We start from the raw sequence: 22,984 nt of genomic DNA, 5'->3' as shown, positions 1-22,984 counted from the left end.
CTCCCTCCCTTCCTCTCCCCCCACTCTCCCTCCCTCTCTCTCCCCCATCTCTCTCTCCCTCCCTCTCCCTCATCTCTCTCTCTCCCTCTCTCTCTGTCTGTCTGTCTCTCTCCCTCCCTCCCTCTCCCCCATCTCTCCCTCCCTCTCTCTCCCCCATATCTCTGTCTCTCTCTCTCTCCCCCCACTCTCTCCCCCATCTCTCTCTGTCTCTCTCTCCCCCCCTTCCTCTCCCCCCCCTCTCCCTCCCTCTCTCTCCCCCATCCCTCTCTCTCTCTCTCCCTCCCTCCATCTCTCTCTCTCTCTCTCTGAGATAGTCGAGCTCTCTCCCTTGCTGCCCAGATTTGTCCTTTGAATGTCCTCCCTAATGGGAGGTTGGTTTGAAATGGGTCATATTTGGTGTTTGAGTCCACGACTGACCCACCCTTCCTGTTTATACCCATCGGCCCATTTCAATCCTCCGCCAACCCTCCTCCCTCTCCCCAACACCAGCCCCCACCTTTCTCTCCATCCCCTTTTCCCCATCGCCCCCTTCTCTCTGTCCCCTCCTCTGTCCCTCCATCCCTCTCTGTCTCCCTCTCCTCCCTCACTCTGTCTTCCCTCTCTCCCTCCACCCAGACTCTTCTTGCCTCCTCTCTCGGTCCCTTCTCCCCCTCCCCTCTCCCTCTCTCTCCTCTCCCCCTCCCCTCTTTCTCCTCTCCACCTCTCCCTCTCCCTCCCTCCCTCCCCTCTCCCTCTCTCTCCTCTCCCCCTCCCCCCTCGCCTCTCCCTCCCCCCCCCCCCCCCCCCCCCCCCCCCCCCCCCCCCCCCCCCCCCTCCCCCCCCCCCCCCCCCCCCCCCCCCCCCCCCCCCCCCCCCCCCCCCCCCCCCCCCCCCCCCCCCCCCCCCCCCCCCTCCCCCCCCCCCCCCCCCCCCCCCCCCCCCCCCCCCCCCCCCCCCCCCCCCCCCCCCCCCCCCCCCCCCTCCCCCCCCCCCCCCCCCTCCCTCTCTCCCTCCCCTCCCCCTCCCCTCTCCCTCCCCTCTCCTCTCCCCCTCTCCCTATCTCCCTCCCCTCTCCCCTCTCCCTCCCCTCCCCCCCTCCCCTCTCCCTCCCCTCTCCCTATCTCCCTCCCCCTCCCCCTCGCTCTCTCCCTCCCCTCTCCCTCTCTCCCTCCCCTCCCCCTCCCCTCTCCCCTCTCCCTCCCCTCTCTCTCCCCTCTCCCTATCTCCCTCCCCTCTCCCTCTCTCCCTCCCCTCCCCCTCCCCTCTCCCTCCCCTCTCCCTATCTCCCTCCCCCTCCCCCTCGCTCTCTCCCTCCCCTCTCCCTCTCTCCCTCCCCTCCCCCTCCCCTCTCCCCTCTCCCTCCCCTCTCTCTCCCCTCTCCCTATCTCCCTCCCCTCTCCCTCTCTTCCTCCCCTCCCCCTCCCCTCTCCCTCCCCTCTCTCCCTCCCCTCTCCCTATCTCCCTCCCCCTCCCCCTCGCTCTCTCCCTCCCCTCTCCCTCTCTCCCTCCCCTCCCCCTCCCCTCTCCCCCTCCCCTCTCCCTATCTCCCTCCCCCTCCCCCTCGCTCTCTCCCTCCCCTCTCCCTCTCTCCCTCCCCTCTCTCCCTCCCCTCTCCCTCTCTCCCTCCCCTCCCCCTCCCCTCTCTCCCTCCCCTCTCCCTATCTCCCTCCCCATCTCCCTCCCCTCTCCCTCTCTCCCTCCCCCTCTCCTCTCCCTCCCCCCTCCCTCTCCCCCCTCCCCTCTCTCCCTCTCCCCCCCCCCCTCCCCGTTCCACCCCTCAGAACATGAGGTGGACCCTCACCTACCTTGTTATCCTCGTCCATCTCCCGGTTGGAGGAGGGAGGGATGTTGCGTTGAGGGCGGCTGGAAGGAGTGAGACTTCAGGAAGGCGGGAGTGAGTCTCAGGGACACACAGAGCTCCTGATGGTGGGGTGGGTTGACCTCGGAGCGTCTCTGCCCTTGGCTCTCTCTCCCTGTCACTCCCTGGCTCTGTATCTCTGATGCACAACCTCAATATCTCGCTCTTCCGGTCTGTACGTCTCTCTTGTAAGCTCGTCCCTCCTGTACACCGTCCCTCTGCGATTTGTCACACTCTCTGTCTCTCTGACTCTCCCCCACACTCTCTGTCTCTATCTCTGTCTCTCTCTCTCTGTCTTCACCCCACACTCTCTCTGTTTCTCTCTCCCTCTCTCTGTCTCTCTCTCTCTCTCTCCACCCCACACTCTCTCTGTTTCTGTCTCCCTCTCTCTGTCTCTCTCTCTCTCTGTCTCTGTCTTCACCCCACACTCTCTCTGTTTCTGTCTCCCTCTGTCTCTCTGTGTCTCTCTCTCTCTCTCTCCACCCCACACTCTCTCTCTCTCTCTGTCTCTGTCTCTCTGTCTCTGTGCGTGTCTTGGTCTCTGTCAGTTCTCTCTCTCTCTCTCTCTCTGCCTCTGTCGTGTTTTACCTCTCTCTCTGCCTCTGTCGTTCTCTCCCTCTGCTTTCAGCAGCCTCTGCAATGTCCGTAATCAGCTCTGTTTCCTGAAGGCTGGCCGGGGTTTTTTTTTATAGAGCTGCCTGTACTGCGGATCTACATGTTCGTGAACACGTCGTCTGGGTGCACGTCACTGACTCGTCTGAGAAAGAGAGAGAGAGAGAGGGAGAGAGGGAGGAGCTGACTTTGTCACAGTTTCCAATATCCTGCAGGTTAACTCCCTCACCACCAACTTCCCAGAGCACGATCCCGGTCGGATTCGTCCTCACTCCCTGATCCCTCCCTGACCCGGGGATTGGGAATGGGATCTGGTTGGTGGGTACGACACAGGGGTCATTTATTTCCCGGTTAAATTTCAGCTCTGGAGGACCGTTCACTGTAGTGGGAGCTGGGCACGGTAGCCTTCGCCTTTGGGATCTTGCTGTGCACAGTGGGAGAGTGGCGCTGGAAAAGCACAGCCTGTCAGGCAGCATGTGAGGAGCAGGGTAATGAACGTTTCGGGCCGGAGCCCTTCCTCGGGAATGGTACACAGGTGGGACCGTTGGAAAGTGCAAACACTGGGGGGACTTGTAAATGGTGGTGAGGGGAGAGAGTGGGTGACAACACGGGGAGGGGTGGGGGGGGTGAGGGACACACACACACACACACACACACACACACGGGGGGGGACTTGTAAATGGTGGTGAGGGGAGAGAGTGGGTGACAACACAGGGAGGGGGGGGGTGAGGGACACACACACACACACACACTCATAGAAACACACCCCAACATGTACGCACGCACACACACACACTCTGTCACACACACACACACTCACACAAATGCACACTCACACACACAGCCCAACATCCACGCACACACACACTCTCACATACACACACAGTCATACACACACCCAAACACGCGTACACACACAATGACTCACACATCCCAACAGGCACGCACCCACACACAGACACACACCTCAACATGCATGCACGCACACAGACACACACACCCCAACACGCACGCGTGCACACACACTCTCTCACACACACACACACACTCACACGCACACTAACACGCACGCATGCACACACAGACACTCTCTCTGTCGCACACACACACACACACACACCCCAACACGCACGCACACACACTCTCTCACACACATAGAAACACGCACACACACAGACACACACTCACACAAATGCACACGCACACACACACACAAAAACACGCACACAGACACACACACAAATGCACACGCACACAAACACACACACACATAGAAACGCACACACACAGACACATACTCATACAAATGCACACGCACACACAGACACACTCACACATACACACCCCAACATGCACACACACACTCACACACACACACACACACATAGAGACACACACGCACACACCCACCCCAACAGCACGCACACACAGACACACACACCCCAACACGCACACACACTCTTACACACACACCCCAACACGCACGCACACTCACACCCCAACACGCGCGCACACAGACACACGCACCCCAACACGCACGCACACACACTCTCTCACACACACACCGACACACACACTCACATACACACCCCAATACGCATGCACACACACAGACAGACACACACTCACACACACACCCAAACATGCATGCGCGCACACACACACTCTCAAACACACACACTCTCTCACACACACACGCACACTCACACACACCCACACTCTCTCTCGCACATACACACACATGCACACACAGACACACTCTCTCACACATACACACACTCACCCCAACACGCACGCACGCACACACACACACACTCTCATGCACACTCTCTCACACCCACACATATACCCACACACACACATTCTCTCACAACCACACACACACACCAAAACGCACACTCTCTCACACTCACACACTCTCTCACACACGCACCCTCTCTTTCACACACACTCTCACACACACTCTCACACACGCACCCTCTCTCTCACACACACTCTTACACACACACTCACACTCACACACTCTCACACACATGCACCCTCTCTCTCACACACACTCTTACACACACACACACACTCACACTCACACACTCTCTCACACACACCCTCTCTCTCACACTCTCTCTCACACACACACCCTCTCCCTCACACACACTCGCACACACACCCTCTCCCTCACACACACTCGCACACACACTCTCAGACACACACACAGACACGCACTCACACACACACTCTCACACACACACTCACACTATCTCTCACACACACACACACACTCACACTCACACACTGTCTCACACACACCCTCTCACACTCTCTCTCACACACACACCCTCTCCCTCACACACACTCGCACACACACCCTCTCCCTCACACACACTCGCACACACACTCTCAGACACACACACGCACACACACACTCACACACACTCTCTCTCACACACACACTCACACTATCTCTCACACACTCTCACACACACACACACAAACACACACTATCTCTCACACACTCTCACACTCACACACACACACTATCTCTCACACACTCTCACACACACACACACACACTCACACACACCCAATCAGAAATCCTCTGGGCCCGCTCCATTACTGCATGTGTCTCTACCACGTCTCAAATGAACAACCGCAGACCACAATGACAGGTCAAAATGAGTCAGGATTAGAGAGAGCCTCATCTTGTCCCAGTGGTTCCTACTCTCCCTCCCTTCATCACTCTCTCTTGTTTCCTGTATCCATCTCTCAGCATCTCTCCCCACTGTGCAATCCACATTCTCTCTCTCGGACTCTCTGCGGCCCCTCTCCCCTACAGGTGGGCTCCCTATTTATTTGGGTCGTTCACCTGCCATTTTCCATGTCTCTCTCTCTCTCTGTGTGTGTGTATGTGTTCGAAGACTGGGAGCAGGCTAAGATCAGCTGCTGAGGAAGACGCAGGTTAAAGGAGATTACGGTGGATTCTCTGCCTCAATGCAATTAATCCCATCCCATTAGTGTAATGAGAGCAAGGACCATTCCATTCGACGGGAAAGGGTATTCTAGCCCGTCCCTTCAGGTCATCAGTTGCAAACGTGTGGGACTCAGGAAGGAACAGGAATGGGCATCGGGAGCAGGACCCCGATCTGTCTCACCAACGCCCCTCGCACCCCACTCCACTTCCTCCCGAACCTGGGCACAGGCAGAAGGAGCACAAACCTCAGAGGAAATGCTGACTCAAGGTGACGCACTCACTCAGCGAAAGTGGCAAGGCGAGGGGGAGCAAAAGCGGGAAGTGAGGCAACGTGTAAAGGGAGGGCGGAATACAGCGGTTTTTACACAGAAAACACAGGGACAGATATATATAGAATAACAGATAACTGGGCGGGAGTTACAGACCGGAATCTAATCGAGGGGTTCGGGGGGGGTTTATATACAGAATAACAGATACCCCGGGAGGGAGTTACAGACTGGAATCTAATCGAGGGGTTCAGGGGGGTTTATATACAGAATAACAGATACCCCGGGGAGGGAGTTAAAGACCGGAATCTAATCGAGGGGTTCGGGGTGGGGTTTATATACAGAATAACAGATACCCCGGGGAGGGAGTTAAAGACCGGAATCTAATCGAGGGGTTCGGGGGGGGTTTATATACAGAATAACAGATACCCCGGGAGGGAGTTACAGACTGGAATCTAATCGAGGGATTCGGGGTGGTTTATATACAGAATAACAGATACCCCGGGGAGGGAGTTACAGACTGGAATCTAATCGAGGGGTTCGGGGTGGTTTATATACAGAATAACAGATACCCCGGGGCGGGAGTTACAGACCGGAATCTAATCGAGGGGTTCGGAGTGGGGTTTATATACAGAATAACAGATACCCCGGGGAGGGAGTTACAGACTGGAATCTAATCGAGAGGTTCGGGGGGGTTTATATACAGAATAACAGATACCCCGGGGAGGGAGTTACAGACTGGAATCTAATCGAGGGGTTCGGGGGGGTTTATATACAGAATAACAGATACTCCGGGAGGGAGTTACAGACTGGAATCTAATCGAGGGGTTTAGGGTGGGGTTTATATACAGAATAACAGATACCCCGGGGTGGGAGTTACAGACTGGAATCTAATCGAGGGGTTCGGGGGGGTTTATATACAGAATAACAGATACCCCGGGAGGGAGTTACAGACTGGAATCTAATCGAGAGGTTCGGGTGGGGTTTATATGCAGAATAACAGATACCCCGGGGAGGGAGTTACTGACTGGAATCTAATCGAGGGGTTCGGGGGGTTTATATACAGAATAACAGATACCCCGGGGAGGGAATTACAGACCGGAATCTAATCGAGGGGTTCGGGGTGGTTTTTATACAGAATAACAGATACCCCGGGGAGGGAGTTACAGACTGGAATCTAATCGAGGGGTTCGGGGTGGTTTATATACAGAATAACAGATACCCCGGGGAGGGAGTTACAGACTGGAATCTAATCGAGGGGTTCGGGGTGGGGTTATATACAGAATAACAGATACCCCGGGAGGGAGTTACAGACTGGAATCGAATCGAGGGGTTCGCAGTGGGGTTTATATACAGAATAACAGATACCACGGGGAGGGAGTTACAGACTGGAATCTAATCGAGGGGTTCGGGGTGGGGTTTATATACAGAATAACAGATACCCCGGGGAGGGAGTTACAGACTGGAATCTAATCGAGGGATTCGGGGTAGTGTATGTGCAGAATAACAGATACCCCGGGGAGGGAGTTACTGACTGGAATCTAATCGAGGGGTTCGGGGAGGTTTATATACAGAATAACAGATACCCCAGGAGTGAGTTACAGACTGGAATCTCATCGAGTGGTTCGGGGTGGTTTATATACCGAATAACAAATACCCCGGGGAGGGAGTTACCGACTGGAATCTAATCGAGAGGGTCGGGGTGGGGTTTATATGCAGAATAACAGATACCCCGGGGAGGGAGTTACTGACTGGAATCTAATCGAGGGGTTCGGGGAGGTTTATATACAGAATAACAGATACCCGGGAGGGAGTTACAGACTGGAATCTAATCGAGGGGTTCGGGGTGGGGTTTATATGCAGAATAACAGATACCCCGGGGAGGGAGTTACAGACTGGAATCTAATCGAGGGGTTCGGGATTGATTATATACAGAATAACAGATACCCCGGGGAGGGAGTTACAGACTGGAATCTAATCGAGGGGTTCAGGGTGGTTTATATACAGAATAACAGATACCCCGGGAGGGAGTTATAGATTGGAATCTAATCGAGGAGTTCGGGGTGGGGTTTATATACAGAATAAGAGATACCCGGGAGGGAGTTACAGACTGTAATCTAATCGAGGGGTTCGGGGTGGGGTTTATATACAGAATAACAGATACCCCGGGAGGGAGTTACAAACTGGAATCTCATCGAGGGGTTCGGGGTGGTTTATATACAGAATAACAGATACCCCGGGGGAGGGAGTTACAGAGTGGAATCTAATCGAGGGGTTCGGGGTGGGGTTTATATACAGAATAACAGATACCCCGGGAGGGAGTTACAGACTGGAATCTCATCGAGGGGTTCGGGGTGGTTTATATACAGAATAACAGATACCCCGGGAGGGAGTTACAGACTGGAATCTAATCGAGGGGTTCGGGATTGATTATATACAGAATAACAGATACCCCGGGGAGGGAGTTACTGACTGGAATCTAATCGAGGGGTTCGGGGAGGTTTATATACAGAATAACAGATACCCGGGAGGGAGTTACAGACTGGAATCTCATCGAGTGGTTCGGGGTGGTTTATATACCGAATAACAGATACCCCGGGGAGGGAGTTACCGACTGGAATCAAATCGAGAGGTTCGGGGTGGGGTTTATATGCAGAATAACAGATACCCCGGGGAGGGAGTTACAGACTGGAATCTAATCGAGGGGTTCGGGATTGATTATATACAGAATAACAGATACCCCGGGGAGGGAGTTACAGACTGGAATCTAATCGAGGGGTTCGGGGTGGTTTATATACAGAATAACAGATACCCCGGGAGGGAGTTATAGATTGGAATCTAATCGAGGAGTTCGGGGTGGGGTTTATATACAGAATAAGAGATACCCGGGAGGGAGTTACAGACTGGAATCTAATCGAGGGGTTCGGGGTGGGGTTTATATACAGAATAACAGATACCCCGGGAGGGAGTTACAAACTGGAATCTCATCGAGGGGTTCGGGGTGGTTTATATACAGAATAACAGATACCCCGGGGGAGGGAGTTACAGAGTGGAATCTAATCGAGGGGTTCGGGGTGGGGTTTATATACAGAATAACAGATACCCCAGGAGGGAGTTACAGACTGGAATCTCATCGAGGGGTTCGGGGTGGTTTATATACAGAATAACAGATACCCCGGGAGGGAGTTACAGACTGGAATCTAATCGAGGGGTTCGGGATTGATTATATACAGAATAACAGATACCCCGGGGAGGGAGTTACAGACTGGAATCTAATCGAGGGGTTCGGGGTGGGTTATATACAGAATAACAGATACCCCGGGGAGGGAGTTACAGACTGGAATCTAATCGAGGGGTTCGGGGTGGGGTTTATCTACAGAATAACAGATACCCCGGGGAGGGAGTTACAGACTGGAATCTAATCGAGTGGTTCGGGGTGGTTTATATACAGAATAACAGATACCCCGGGAGGGAGTTACAGACTGGAATCTAATCGAGGGGTTCGGGGTGGTTTATATATAGAATAACAGATACCCCGGGAGGGAGTTACAGACTGGAATCGAATCGAGGGGTTCGGGGTGGGGTTTATATACAGAATAACAGATACCCCGGGGAGGGAGTTACAGACTGGAATCTCATCGAGGGGTTCGGGGTGGTTTATATACAGAATAACAGATACCCTGGGGAGGGAGTTACAGTTTGGAATCTAATCGAGGGGTTCGGGGTGGTTTATATACAGAATAACAGATACCCCGGGAGGGAGTTACAGACTGGAATCTAATCGAGGGGTTCGGGGTGGGGTTTATATCCAAAATAACAGATACCTGGGAGGGAGTTACAGACTGGAATCTAATCGAGGGATTCGGGGTGGTGTATATACAGAATAACAGATACCCCGGGAGGGAGTTACAGACTGGAATCTAATCGAGGGGTTCGGGGTGGTTTATATACAGAATAACAGATACCCCGGGGAGGGAGTTACAGACTGGAATCTAATCGAGGGGTTCGGGGTGGGGTTTATATACCGAAATACAGATACCCCGGGGAGTGAGTTAACGACTGGAATCTAATCGAGGGGTTCGGGTTGGGGTTTATATACAGAATAACAGATACCCCGGGAGGGAGTTACAGACTGGAATCTAATCGAGCGGTTCAGGGTGGGGTTTATATACAGAATAACAGATACCCCGGAAGGAGCTACAGACTGGAATCTAATCGAGGGGTTCAGGGTGGTTTATATACAGAATAACAGATAGCCCGGGAGCAAGTTACAGACTGGAATCGAATGGAGGGATTCGGGTTGTTGTACATACAGAATAACAGATAGCCCGGGAGGGAGTTACAGACCGGAATCTAATCGAGGGGTTCGGGGTAGGGTTTACAGACAGAATAACAGATACCCCGGGGAGGGAGTTACAGACTGGAATCTAATCGAGGGGTTCGGTGTGGGGTTTATATACAGAATAACAGATACCCCGGGAGGGAGTTACAGACTGGAATCTAATCGAGGGGTTCGGGGGGGTTTATATACAGAATAACAGATACCCCGGGAGGGAGTTACAGACTGGAATCTAATCGAGAGGTTCGGGGTTGATTATATACAGAATAACAGATACCCGGGGGAGGGAGTTACAGACTGGAATCTAATCGAGGGGTTCGGGGTGGGGTTATATACAGAATAACAGATACCCCGGGAGGGAGTTACAGACTGGAATCTAATCGAGTGGTTCGGGGTGGTTTATATACAGAATAACAGATACCCCGGGGAGGGAGTTACAGACTGGTATCTAATAGAGGTGTTCGGGGTGGGGTTATATACAGAATAACAGATACCCCGGGGAGGGAGTTACAGACTGGAATCTAATCGAGGGGTTCGGGGGGGTTTATATACAGAATAACAGATACCCCGGGAGGGAGTTACAGACTGGAATCTAATCGAGAGGTTCAGGGTTGATTATATACAGAATAACAGATACCCCGGGGAGGGAGTTACAGACTGGAATCTAATCGAGGGGTTCGGGGTGGGGTTATATACAGAATAACAGATACCCCGGGGAGGGAGTTACAGACTGGAATCTAATCGAGTGGTTCGGGGTGGTTTATATACAGAATAACAGATACCCCGGGGAGGGAGTTACAGACTGGAATCTAATCGAGGGGTTCGGGGGGGTTTATATACAGAATAACAGATACCCCGGGAGGGAGTTACAGACTGGAATCTAATAGAGGGGTTCGGGGTGGGGTTATATACAGAATAACAGATACCCCGGGGAGGGAGTTACAGACTGGAATCTAATAGAGGGGTTCGGGGTGGGGTTTATATACAGAATAACAGATACCCCGGGGAGGGAGTTACAGACTGGAATCTAATCGAGGGGTTCGGGGTGGGGTTATATACAGAATAACAGATACCCCGGGGAGGGAGTTACAGACTGGAATCTAATCGAGGGGTTCGGGGTGGGGTTTATATACAGAATAACAGATACCCCGGGAGGGAGTTACAAACTGGAATCTCATCGAGGGGTTCGGGGTGGTTTATATACAGAATAACAGATACCCCGGGGGAGGGAGTTACAGAGTGGAATCTAATCGAGGGGTTCGGGGTGGGGTTTATATACAGAATAACAGATACCCCGGGAGGGAGTTACAGACTGGAATCTCATCGAGGGGTTCGGGGTGGTTTATATACAGAATAACAGATACCCCGGGAGGGAGTTACAGACTGGAATCTAATCGAGGGGTTCGGGATGGATTATATACAGAATTACAGACACCCCGGGGAGGGAGTTACTGACTGGAATCTAATCGAGGGGTTCGGGGAGGTTTATATACAGAATAACAGATACCCGGGAGGGAGTTACAGACTGGAATCTCATCGAGTGGTTCGGGGTGGTTTATATACCGAATAACAGATACCCCGGGGAGGGAGTTACCGACTGGAATCTAATCGAGAGGTTCGGGGTGGGGTTTATATGCAGAATAACAGATACCCCGGGGAGGGAGTTACAGACTGGAATCTAATCGAGGGGTTCGGGATTGATTATATACAGAATAACAGATACCCCGGGGAGGGAGTTACAGACTGGAATCTAATCGAGGGGTTCGGGGTGGTTTATATACAGAATAACAGATACCCCGGGAGGGAGTTATAGATTGGAATCTAATCGAGGAGTTCGGGGTGGGGTTTATATACAGAATAAGAGATACCCGGGAGGGAGTTACAGACTGGAATCTAATCGAGGGGTTCGGGGTGGGGTTTATATACAGAATAACAGATACCCCGGGAGGGAGTTACAAACTGGAATCTCATCGAGGGGTTCGGGGTGGTTTATATACAGAATAACAGATACCCCGGGGGAGGGAGTTACAGAGTGGAATCTAATCGAGGGGTTCGGGGTGGGGTTTATATACAGAATAACAGATACCCCGGGAGGGAGTTACAGACTGGAATCTCATCGAGGGGTTCGGGGTGGTTTATATACAGAATAACAGATACCCCGGGAGGGAATTACAGACTGGAATCTAATCGAGGGGTTCGGGATTGATTATATACAGAATAACAGATACCCCGGGGAGGGAGTTACAGACTGGAATCTAATCGAGGGGTTTGGGGTGGGTTATATACAGAATAACAGATACCCCGGGGAGGGAGTTACAGACTGGAATCTAATCGAGGGGTTCGGGGTGGGGTTTATCTACAGAATAACAGATACCCCGGGGAGGGAGTTACAGACTGGAATCTAATCGAGTGGTTCGGGGTGGTTTATATACAGAATAACAGATACCCCGGGAGGGAGTTACAGACTGGAATCTAATCGAGGGGTTCGGGGTGGTTTATATATAGAATAACAGATACCCCGGGAGGGAGTTACAGACTGGAATCGAATCGAGGGGTTCGGGGTGGGGTTTATATACAGAATAACAGATACCCCGGGGAGGGAGTTACAGACTGGAATCTCATCGAGGGGTTCGGGGTGGTTTATATACAGAATAACAGATACCCTGGGGAGGGAGTTACAGTTTGGAATCTAATCGAGGGGTTCGGGGTGGTTTATATACAGAATAACAGATACCCCGGGAGGGAGTTACAGACTGGAATCTAATCGAGGGGTTCGGGGTGGGGTTTATATCCAAAATAACAGATACCTGGGAGGGAGTTACAGACTGGAATCTAATCGAGGGATTCGGGGTGGTGTATATACAGAATAACAGATACCCCGGGAGGGAGTTACAGACTGGAATCTAATCGAGGGGTTCGGGGTGGTTTATATACAGAATAACAGATACCCCGGGGAGGGAGTTACAGACTGGAATCTAATCGAGGGGTTCGGGGTGGGGTTTATATACCGAATAACAGATACCCCGGGGAGTGAGTTAACGACTGGAATCTAATCGAGGGGTTCGGGTTGGGGTTTATATACAGAATAACAGATACCCCGGGAGGGAGTTACAGACTGGAATCTAATCGAGCGGTTCAGGGTGGGGTTTATATACAGAATAACAGATACCCCGGAAGGAGCTACAGACTGGAATCTAATCGAGGGGTTCGGGGTGGGGTTTATATACAGAATAACAGATAGCCCGGGAGCAAGTTACAGACTGGAATCGAATGGAGGGATTCGGGTTGTTGTACATACAGAATAACAGATAGCCCGGGAGGGAGTTACAGACCGGAATCTAATCGAGGGGTTCGGGGTAGGGTTTACAGACAGAATAACAGATACCGCGGGGAGGGAGTTACAGACTGGAATCTAATTGAGGGGTTCGGGGTGGTTTATATACAGAATAACAGATACCCCGGGGAGGGAGTTACAGACTGGAATCTAATCGAGGGGTTCGGTGTGGGGTTTATATACAGAATAACAGATACCCCGGGAGGGAGTTACAGACCGGAATCTAATCGAGGGGTTCGGGGTGGTTTATATACAGAATAACAGATACCCCGGGGAGGGAGTTACAGACTGGAATCTAATCGAGGGGTTCGGGGTGGGGTTTATATACACAATAACAGATACCCCCGGGGAGGGAGTTCCAGACTGGAATCTAACCGAGGGGTTCGGGGTGGGGTTTATATACAGAAAAACAGATACCCCGGGAGGGAGTTACAGACTGGAATCTAATCGAGGGGTTCAGGGTAGGGTTTACATACAGAATAACAGATACCCCGGGGAGGGAGTTACAGACTGGAATCTAATTGAGGGGTTCGGGGTGGTTTATATACAGAATAACAGATACCCCGGGGAGGGAGTTACAGACTGGAATCTAATCGAGGGGTTCGGTGTGGGGTTTATATACAGAATAACAGATACCGCGGGGAGGGAGTTACAGACTGGAATCTAATTGAGGGGTTCGGGGTGGTTTATATACAGATTAACAGATACCGCGGGGAGGGAGTTACAGATTGGAATCTAATCGAGGGGTTCGGGGTAGGGTTTACATACAGAATAACAGATACCGCGGGGAGGGAGTTACAGACTGGAATCTAATTGAGGGGTTCGGGGTGGTTTATATACAGAATAACAGATACCCCGGGGAGGGAGTTACAGACTGGAATCTAATCGAGGGGTTCGGTGTGGGGTTTATATACAGAATAACAGATACCCCGGGAGGGAGTTACAGACTGGAATCTAATCGAGGGGTTCGGGGGGGTTTATATACAGAATAACAGATACCCCGGGAGGGAGTTACAGACTGGAATCTAATCGAGAGGTTCGGGGTTGATTATATACAGAATAACAGATACCCCGGGGAGGGAGTTACAGACTGGAATCTAATCGAGGGGTTCGGGGTGGGGTTATATACAGAATAACAGATACCCCGGGAGGGAGTTACAGACTGGAATCTAATCGAGTGGTTCGGGGTGGTTTGTTTACAGAATAACAGATACCCCGGGGAGGGAGTTACAGACTGGTATCTAATAGAGGGGTTCGGGGTGGGGTTATATACAGAATAACAGATACCCCGGGGAGGGAGTTACAGACTGGAATCTAATCGAGGGGTTCGGGGGGGTTTATATACAGAATAACAGATACCCCGGGAGGGAGTTACAGACTGGAATCTAATCGAGAGGTTCAGGGTTGATTATATACAGAATAACAGATACCCCGGGGAGGGAGTTACAGACTGGAATCTAATCGAGGGGTTCGGGGTGGGGTTATATACAGAATAACAGATACCCCGGGAGGGAGTTACAGACTGGAATCTAATCGAGTGGTTCGGGGTGGTTTATATACAGAATAACAGATACCCCGGGGAGGGAGTTACAGACTGGAATCTAATAGAGGGGTTCGGGGGGGTTTATATACAGAATAACAGATACCCCGGGAGGGAGTTACAGACTGGAATCTAATAGAGGGGTTCGGGGTGGGGTTATATACAGAATAACAGATACCCCGGGGAGGGAGTTACAGACTGGAATCTAATAGAGGGGTTCGGGGTGGGGTGTATATACAGAATAACAGATACCCCGGGGAGGGAGTTACAGACTGGAATCTAATAGAGGGGTTCGGGGTGGGGTTATATACAGAATAACAGATACCCCGGGGAGGGAGTTACAGACTGGAATCTAATCGAGGGGTTCGGGGTGGGGTTTATATACAGAATAACAGATACCCCGGGGAGGGAGTTACAGACTGGTATCTAATCGAGGGGTTCGGGGTGGGGTTTATATACCGAATAACAGATACCCCGGGGAGGGAGTTACCGACTGGAATCTAATCGAGAGGTGGGGTGGGGTTTATATGCAGAATAACAGATACCCCGGGGAGGGAGTTACTGACTGGAATCTAATCGAGGGGTTCGGGGAGGTTTATATACAGAATAACAGATACCCGGGAGGGAGTTACATACTGGAATCTAATCGAGGGGTTCGGGGTGGGGTTTATATGCAGAATAACAGATACCCCGGGGAGGGAGTTACAGACTGGAATCTAATCGAGGGGTTCGGGATTGATTATATACAGAATAACAGATACCCCGGGGAGGGAGTTACAGACTGGAATCTAATCGAGGGGTTCGGGGTGGTTTATATACAGAATAACAGATACCCCGGGAGGGAGTTATAGATTGGAATCTAATCGAGGAGTTCGGGGTGGGGTTTATATACAGAATAAGAGATACCCGGGAGGGAGTTACAGACTGGAATCTAATCGAGGGGTTCGGGGTGGGGTTTATATACAGAATAACAGATACCCCGGGAGGGAGTTACAAACTGGAATCTCATCGAGGGGTTCGGGGTGGTTTATATACAGAATAACAGATACCCCGGGGGAGGGAGTTACAGAGTGGAATCTAATCGAGGGGTTCGGGGTGGGGTTTATATACAGAATAACAGATACCCCGGGGAGGGAGTTACAGACTGGTATCTAATAGAGGGGTTCGGGGTGGGGTTATATACAGAATAACAGATACCCCGGGGAGGGAGTTACAGACTAGAATCTAATCGAGGGGTTCGGGGGGGTTTATATACAGAATAACAGATACCCCGGGAGGGAGTTACAGACTGGAATCTAATCGAGAGGTTCAGGGTTGATTATATACAGAATAACAGATACCCCGGGGAGGGAGTTACAGACTGGAATCTAATCGAGGGGTTCGGGGTGGGGTTATATACAGAATAACAGATACCCCGGGAGGGAGTTACAGACTGGAATCTAATCGAGTGGTTCGGGGTGGTTTATATACAGAATAACAGATACCCCGGGGAGGGAGTTACAGACTGGAATCTAATAGAGGGGTTCGGGGGGGTTTATATACAGAATAACAGATACCCCGGGAGGGAGTTACAGACTGGAATCTAATAGAGGGGTTCGGGGTGGGGTTATATACAGAATAACAGATACCCCGGGGAGGGAGTTACAGACTGGAATCTAATAGAGGGGTTCGGGGTGGGGTTTATATACAGAATAACAGATACCCCGGGGAGGGAGTTACAGACTGGAATCTAATAGAGGGGTTCGGGGTGGGGTTATATACAGAATAACAGATACCCCGGGGAGGGAGTTACAGACTGGAATCTAATCGAGGGGTTCGGGGTGGGGTTTATATACAGAATAACAGATACCCCGGGGAGGGAGTTACAGACTGGTATCTAATAGAGGGGTTCGGGGTGGGGTTATATACAGAATAACAGATACCCCGGGGAGGGAGTTACAGACTGGAATCTAATCGAGGGGTTCGGGGTGGGGTTTATATACCGAATAACAGATACCCCGGGGAGGGAGTTACCGACTGGAATCTAATCGAGAGGTGGGGTGGGGTTTATATGCAGAATAACAGATACCCCGGGGAGGGAGTTACTGACTGGAATCTAATCGACGGGTTCGGGGAGGTTTATATACAGAATAACAGATACCCGGGAGGGAGTTACAGACTGGAATCTAATCGAGGGGTTCGGGGTGGGGTTTATATGCAGAATAACAGATACCCCGGGGAGGGAGTTACAGACTGGAATCTAATCGAGGGGTTCGGGATTGATTATATACAGAATAACAGACACCCCGGGGAGGGAGTTACTGACTGGAATCTAATCGAGGGGTTCGGGGAGGTTTATATACAGAATAACAGATACCCGGGAGGGAGTTACAGACTGGAATCTCATCGAGTGGTTCGGGGTGGTTTATATACCGAATAACAGATACCCCGGGGAGGGAGTTACCGACTGGAATCTAATCGAGAGGTTCGGGGTGGGGTTTATATGCAGAATAACAGATACCCCGGGGAGGGAGTTACAGACTGGAATCTAATCGAGGGGTTCGGGATTGATTATATACAGAATAACAGATACCCCGGGGAGGGAGTTACAGACTGGAATCTAATCGAGGGGTTCGGGGTGGTTTATATACAGAATAACAGATACCCCGGGAGGGAGTTATAGATTGGAATCTAATCGAGGAGTTCGGGGTGGGGTTTATATACAGAATAAGAGATACCCGGGAGGGAGTTACAGACTGGAATCTAATCGAGGGGTTCGGGGTGGGGTTTATATACAGAATAACAGATACCCCGGGAGGGAGTTACAAACTGGAATCTCATCGAGGGGTTCGGGGTGGTTTATATACAGAATAACAGATACCCCGGGGGAGGGAGTTACAGAGTGGAATCTAATCGAGGGGTTCGGGGTGGGGTTTATATACAGAATAACAGATACCCCGGGAGGGAGTTACAGACTGGAATCTCATCGAGGGGTTCGGGGTGGTTTATATACAGAATAACAGATACCCCGGGAGGGAGTTACAGACTGGAATCTAATCGAGGGGTTCGGGATTGATTATATACAGAATAACAGATACCCTGGGGAGGGAGTTACAGACTGGAATCTAATCGAGGGGTTCGGGGTGGGTTATATACAGAATAACAGATACCCCGGGGAGGGAGTTACAGACTGGAATCTAATCGAGGGGTTCGGGGTGGGTTATATACAGAATAACAGATACCCCGGGGAGGGAGTTACAGACTGGAATCTAATCGAGGGGTTCGGGGTGGGGTTTATCTACAGAATAACAGATACCCCGGGGAGGGAGTTACAGACTGGAATCTAATCGAGTGGTTCGGGGTGGTTTATATACAGAATAACAGATACCCCGGGAGGGAGTTACAGACTGGAATCTAATCGAGGGGTTCGGGGTGGTTTATATATAGAATAACAGATACCCCGGGAGGGAGTTACACACTGGAATCGAATCGAGGGGTTCGGGGTGGGGTTTATATACAGAATAACAGATACCCCAGGGAGGGAGTTACAGACTGGAATCTCATCGAGGGGTTCGGGGTGGTTTATATACAGAATAACAGATACCCTGGGGAGGGAGTTACAGTTTGGAATCTAATCGAGTGGTTCGGGGTGGTTTATATACAGAATAACAGATACCCCGGGAGGGAGTTACAGACTGGAATCTAATCGAGGGGTTCGGGGTGGGGTTTATATCCAAAATAACAGATACCTGGGAGGGAGTTACAGACTGGAATCTAATCGAGGAATTCGGGGTGGTGTATATACAGAATAACAGATACCCCGGGAGGGAGTTACAGACTGGAATCTAATCGAGGGGTTCAGGGTGGTTTATATACAGAATAACAGATAGCCCGGGAGCAAGTTACAGACTGGAATCGAATGGAGGGATTCGGGTTGTTGTACATACAGAATAACAGATAGCCCGGGAGGGAGTTACAGACCGGAATCTAATCGAGGGGTTCGGGGTGGGGTTATATACAGAATAACAGATACCCCGGGAGGGAGTTACAGACTGGAATCTAATAGAGGGGTTCGGGGTGGGGTTATATACAAAATAACAGATACCCCCGGGGAGGGAGTTCCAGACTGGAATCTAACCGAGGGGTTCGGGGTGGGGTTTATATACAGAATAACAGATACCCCGGGGAGGGAGTTACAAACTGGAATCTAATCGAGGGGTTCGGGGTGGGGTTTATATGCAGAATAACAGATACCCCGGGAGGGAGTTACAGATTGGAATCTAATCGAGGGGTTCGGGGTAGGGTTTACATACAGAATAACAGATACCCCGGGGAGGGAGTTACAGACTGGAATCTAATCGAGGGGTTTGGGGTGGGTTATATACAGAATAACAGATACCGCGGGGAGGGAGTTACAGACTGGAATCTAATCGAGGGGTTCGGGGTGGGTTATATACAGAATAACAGATACCGCGGGGAGGGAGTTACAGACTGGAATCTAATCGAGGGGTTCGGGGTGGGTTATATACAGAATAACAGATACCGCGGGGAGGGAGTTACAGACTGGAATCTAATCGAGGGGTTCGGGGTAGGGTTTACAGACAGAATAACAGATACCGCGGGGAGGGAGTTACAGACTGGAATCTAATTGAGGGGTTCGGGGTGGTTTATATACAGAATAACAGATACCCCGGGGAGGGAGTTACAGACTGGAATCTAATCGAGGGGTTCGGTGTGGGGTTTATATACAGAATAACAGATACCCCGGGAGGGAGTTACAGACTGGAATCTAATCGAGGGGTTCGGGGGGGTTTATATACAGAATAACAGATACCCCGGGAGTGAGTTACAGACTGGAATCTAATCGAGAGGTTCGGGGTTGATTATATACAGAATAACAGATACCCCGGGGAGGGAGTTACAGACTGGAATCTAATCGAGGGGTTCGGGGTGGGGTTATATACAGAATAACAGATACCCCGGGAGGGAGTTACAGACTGGAATCGAATCGAGTGGTTCGGGGTGGTTTATATACAGAATAACAGATACCCCGGGGAGGGAGTTACAGACTGGTATCTAATAGAGGGGTTCGGGGTGGGGTTATATACAGAATAACAGATACCCCGGGGAGGGAGTTACAGACTGGAATCTAATCGAGGGGTTCGGGGGGGTTTATATACAGAATAACAGATACCCCGGGAGGGAGTTACAGACTGGAATCTAATCGAGAGGTTCAGGGTTGATTATATACAGAATAACAGATACCCCGGGGAGGGAGTTACAGACTGGAATCTAATCGAGGGGTTCGGGGTGGGGTTATATACAGAATAACAGATACCCCGGGAGGGAGTTACAGACTGGAATCTAATCGAGTGGTTCGGGGTGGTTTATATACAGAATAACAGATACCCCGGGGAGGGAGTTACAGACTGGAATCTAATAGAGGGGTTCGGGGGGGTTTATATACAGAATAACAGATACCCCGGGAGGGAGTTACAGACTGGAATCTAATAGAGGGGTTCGGGGTGGGGTTATATACAGAATAACAGATACCCCGGGGAGGGAGTTACAGACTGGAATCTAATAGAGGGGTTCGGGGTGGGGTTTATATACAGAATAACAGATACCCCGGGGAGGGAGTTACAGACTGGAATCTAATAGAGGGGTTCGGGGTGGGGTTATATACAGAATAACAGATACCCCGGGGAGGGAGTTACAGACTGGAATCTAATCGAGGGGTTCGGGGTGGGGTTTATATACAGAATAACAGATACCCCGGGGAGGGAGTTACAGACTGGTATCTAATAGAGGGGTTCGGGGTGGGGTTATATACAGAATAACAGATACCCCGGGGAGGGAGTTACAGACTGGAATCTAATCGAGGGGTTCGGGGTGGGGTTTATATACCGAATAACAGATACCCCGGGGAGGGAGTTACCGACTGGAATCTAATCGAGAGGTGGGGTGGGGTTTATATGCAGAATAACAGATACCCCGGGTAGGGAGTTACTGACTGGAATCTAATCGAGGGGTTCGGGGAGGTTTATATACAGAATAACAGATACCCGGGAGGGAGTTACAGACTGGAATCTAATCGAGGGGTTCGGGGTGGGGTTTATATGCAGAATAACAGATACCCCGGGGAGGGAGTTACAGACTGGAATCTAATCGAGGGGTTCGGGATTGATTATATACAGAATAACAGATACCCCGGGGAGGGAGTTACAGACTGGAATCTAATCGAGGGGTTCGGGGTGGTTTATATACAGAATAACAGATACCCCGGGAGGGAGTTATACATTGGAATCTAATCGAGGAGTTCGGGGTGGGGTTTATATACAGAATAAGAGATACCCGGGAGGGAGTTACAGACTGGAATCTAATCGAGGGGTTCGGGGTGGGGTTTATATACAGAATAACAGATACCCCGGGAGGGAGTTACAAACTGGAATCTCATCGAGGGGTTCGGGGTGGTTTATATACAGAATAACAGATACCCCGGGGGAGGGAGTTACAGAGTGGAATCTAATCGAGGGGTTCGGGGTGGGGTTTATATACAGAATAACAGATACCCCGGGAGGGAGTTACAGACTGGAATCTCATCGAGGGGTTCGGGGTGGTTTATATACAGAATAACAGATACCCCGGGAGGGAGTTACAGACTGGAATCTAATCGAGGGGTTCGGGATTGATTATATACAGAATAACAGACACCCCGGGGAGGGAGTTACTGACTGGAATCTAATCGAGGGGTTCGGGGAGGTTTATATACAGAATAACAGATACCCGGGAGGGAGTTACAGACTGGAATCTCATCGAGTGGTTCGGGGTGGTTTATATACCGAATAACAGATACCCCGGGGAGGGAGTTACCGACTGGAATCTAATCGAGAGGTTCGGGGTGGGGTTTATATGCAGAATAACAGATACCCCGGGGAGGGAGTTACAGACTGGAATCTAATCGAGGGGTTCGGGATTGATTATATACAGAATAACAGATACCCCGGGGAGGGAGTTACAGACTGGAATCTAATCGAGGGGTTCGGGGTGGTTTATATACAGAATAACAGATACCCCGGGAGGGAGTTATAGATTGGAATCTAATCGAGTAGTTCGGGGTGGGGTTTATATACAGAATAAGAGATACCCGGGAGGGAGTTACAGACTGGAATCTAATCGAGGGGTTCGGGGTGGGGTTTATATACAGAATAACAGATACCCCGGGAGGGAGTTACAAACTGGAATCTCATCGAGGGGTTCGGGGTGGTTTATATACAGAATAACAGATACCCCGGGGGAGGGAGTTACAGAGTGGAATCTAATCGAGGGGTTCGGGGTGGGGTTTATATACAGAATAACAGATACCCCGGGAGGGAGTTACAGACTGGAATCTCATCGAGGGGTTCGGGGTGGTTTATATACAGAATAACAGATACCCCGGGAGGGAGTTACAGACTGGAATCTAATCGAGGGGTTCGGGATTGATTATATACAGAATAACACATACCCCGGGGAGGGAGTTACAGACTGGAATCTCATCGAGGGGTTCGGGGTGGTTTATATACAGAATAACAGATACCCCGGGAGGGAGTTACAGACTGGAATCTAATCGAGGGGTTCGGGATTGATTATATACAGAATAACACATACCCCGGGGAGGGAGTTACAGACTGGAATCTAATCGAGGGGTTCGGGGTGGGTTATATACAGAATAACAGATACCCCGGGAGGGAGTTATAGATTGGAATCTAATCGAGTAGTTCGGGGTGGGGTTTATATACAGAATAAGAGATACCCGGGAGGGAGTTACAGACTGGAATCTAATCGAGGGGTTCGGGGTGGGGTTTATATACAGAATAACAGATACCCCGGGAGGGAGTTACAAACTGGAATCTCATCGAGGGGTTCGGGGTGGTTTATATACAGAATAACAGATACCCCGGGGGAGGGAGTTACAGAGTGGAATCTAATCGAGGGGTTCGGGGTGGGGTTTATATACAGAATAACAGATACCCCGGGAGGGAGTTACAGACTGGAATCTCATCGAGGGGTTCGGGGTGGTTTATATACAGAATAACAGATACCCCGGGAGGGAGTTACAGACTGGAA

At 51.0% G+C, this 22,984-nt stretch overlaps 1 long non-coding RNA gene across 1 annotated transcript in view; it reads right to left on the bottom strand.

Moving 5' to 3' along the window:
* Window positions 1-1,790: 1,790 nt before the first annotated feature.
* Window positions 1,791-22,984, bottom strand: part of LOC140468615 (uncharacterized) — an 88,130-nt gene continuing 66,936 nt past the window's right edge. The window contains exon 3 of the long non-coding RNA XR_011955725.1: window positions 1,791-2,594. This is a non-coding gene — a long non-coding RNA (uncharacterized lncRNA). The remainder of the gene's footprint in view (window positions 2,595-22,984) is intronic.

The sequence above is a fragment of the Chiloscyllium punctatum genome, chromosome 47 (genome assembly GCF_047496795.1).
Source record: "Chiloscyllium punctatum isolate Juve2018m chromosome 47, sChiPun1.3, whole genome shotgun sequence".
NCBI lineage: Eukaryota > Metazoa > Chordata > Chondrichthyes > Orectolobiformes > Hemiscylliidae > Chiloscyllium > Chiloscyllium punctatum.
The sequence above is the reverse complement of the archived record's forward strand: the minus strand, read 5'-3'. Positions and strand labels throughout refer to the sequence as shown.